This window comes from Orbicella franksi, chromosome 9, assembly GCF_964199315.1.
Source record: "Orbicella franksi chromosome 9, jaOrbFran1.1, whole genome shotgun sequence".
Taxonomy (NCBI): Eukaryota; Metazoa; Cnidaria; class Anthozoa; order Scleractinia; family Merulinidae; genus Orbicella; species Orbicella franksi.
The window spans coordinates 9,837,094-9,839,719 of record NC_138153.1 but is presented as its reverse complement, the minus strand read 5'-3'; the positions used below and the strand labels follow the sequence as shown (position 1 = coordinate 9,839,719).

Here is a 2,626-nt window from a genome sequence, read left to right as displayed (position 1 = left end):
GAAGACCAACTTTCATGATAAATAACCTATTCAAGGTAATGTATAAACACATTATTTTCACTTGGCCTTGTCAGAGATATCACAACCAAATAGCAAAAGCTAAGTATAGTTGTAAAATTAACTCGAAAATATGCAGATTACAGGTTAGGCCTAACAGTCTGATATCATCATGATTTGTTAACACTAAATCGCGAGCGAGCGAGTCTTCGTTCCTCGAGATGTTTTATTTGCTTTTCCCCTCTTGGTAAAAGCACACATCACATCTAGTTCTTGTGCCACGGCACCATAGGACACACATGTATAATGGGGGTTCTGGATCAGACAAATCTCGGCCTTATAAGACGCTCGGCGTCTTGAAGCCCAAGTTGTTTGAGTCCAGAACCCCCATTATACATGTGTGTTAACTGCCCGCGATTGTTGATCTAGGATTATTTTCCAATTGAACAAGGGGCATGTCTTGACATAGAAAAGCTATGGCCGCGTCAAGGTCTTCATCTGATGTGATAGAGATGTTTTACGGTCCTATCTGGCGCGAAGAGAACGCGAGACTTCAGCCCCCTATAAGGCCCACCAGGGATTTTGATTTTCAGTTGGCAAGAACCAACTTCAACGAATGGCTTCGTGTGTGGAAAATAACAGTTCCAGAAGCCTATAAATTCAAAGCAGACCTTCTGTTTTTAACAGAGACAACGCGGCAACAGTAAATAGCGTATTTCGCCGATTCATTGATGAAGTCAAAGGTGAAATAGAAGCCTGGTCTCAAAGAGGCTCAGGCTGGGCGGTAGAAGGCGTCTTGGAAGCCTTCGTTAATTTCGCCCAATACCAGCCCTTTCGTGGAGGCAGTTACATGCCGCTGCCCAAAAAGCTACAAAACAAAAAAGCGATCATCAACGTCCAAAACCGGGACAACAAGTGCTTGAGATGGGCGCTGCGTGCGCCGCTGTTCCCACCGACCGATAGGAACAACGTATCAAGACCGTCAAGATACCCCACAGAAGACGGGCTGAATTTTACAGGAATAGACTTCCCAACGCCCGCATCACAGATAAATAAGCTAGAAAAACAAAACCCGCATCTGGCTAGAAGCGTGTTTGGCTGGGAAAAAGAGCGCGTGATCGTGCATAGGCTCAGCGAAAAAGAGGGAAGCCTCCCGAGAATCAACTTGATGTTGATACAGAACAACGAAAAATCCCATTATACCTTGGTGAGAAGGTTGAAACCTTTGTTGTATGACCAAAGAAGGCATAACAGCGGCAAACATTTCTGCGAAAGCTGCCTGCACGTTTACACGACAGCGGAGCTGCTGGAAAGGCACAAACCCGAATGCATGGGGCAGCTGAAAAGGCCGGCGAGGACAGAGCTGCCCAAAGATGGCGAAAACAAGGTGAAGTTCAGGAACCACCACAAGCAAATGAAAGCGCCGTTCATGGTTTACGCCAACTTTGAGTCTTTGATAAGGAAGACACATGGCTGCGCTAAAAAAGGTCAGGCGACGATCAAAACAGAGGTCCACGAGCCCTGCGGTTTTTTGTACATAATCGTGAAAAGCGACGGCCAGACGTACGGCCCGTTCGTGTACGTTCCTAGACACATTACCGAGCGGTTTGTATACGCAAATCCGTAGGTGTCGTTTTTTGCGAAATGCAGAATTGTATCTAGGTATGTATACAGGTATACTTGATTGTACTGTTAAACTCCCTGAAGAAGTGTGCGCTAGTCACACGAAACGCATAGGAGAAAATAAAAAAGTTTTACAACTCAAGTAGTTCGCAGACGTGCTGCTCACTGGTTTTACTTTTAAAAAAAATCTCCTGATGCAGGCCATGGTGCGGGTGCAGAAAAGAGGAAGCTGCTCCTGAAGAAAGGGATTTGTCCTTGCGCATACATGGACAGTTTTGAAAGGTTCGCCGAGACAGAGCTCCCGGCCAAAGTAGAGTTCTTCTCGAAGCTGGCCTGAAAAGGGATAACAGACGAAGAGTACGCCCACGCGAAGAAGGTCTGGGCCGAGTTCGGATGCAAAACCGTCCGCGACTATCACGATCTATACGTGAAAACCGACGTCGTGCTGCTGGCAGATGTGTTCGAAAACTTCCGAAAAGTCTGCATGAGGAGGTACGGGCTAGATCCAGCACATTATTACACAGCCCCCGTTTTGAGCTGGGACGCGCTGCTGAAAAAGACCAGCGTAGAGCTAGAGCTTTTGACCGACCTGGACATGCACCTGTTCATCGAAAAAGGCATGCGGGGCGGCATCTCAATGGCGAGCAAGCGGTACGCGAAGGCCCACAACCCGCGGGCGGCCGACTACGACCTCGCCAAGCCTTCTAAATTCATCACGTACCTGGACGCGAACAACCTGTACGGCTGGGCAATGAGCCTGCCGCTGCCCAAAGGAGGCTTCAAGTGGAAGAGAGTGATGCCCACGCAAGAGTAAATTATGAAACTGAAAGAAAACCTGAAGAAAGTGGTCTTGGAGGTGGACCTGGAGTATCCGGAGGAGCTCCACGAATCCCACAACAGCTATCCTCTTGCGCCAGAGAAAAAGGCAGTAGGGGTGGAGAAGATGTCAGAGTATCAAAAAAGAATGACGGACGATCTGGGGCTGGACTTCCCGAAAAGCGAGAAA

At 47.9% G+C, this 2,626-nt stretch overlaps 1 pseudogene; it reads left to right on the top strand.

The window, feature by feature from the left end:
* The first annotated feature begins 473 nt into the window (after positions 1-473).
* LOC145497338 (uncharacterized) lies at positions 474-1,624 on the top strand (annotated as a pseudogene).
* Positions 1,625-2,626: the final 1,002 nt, after the last annotated feature.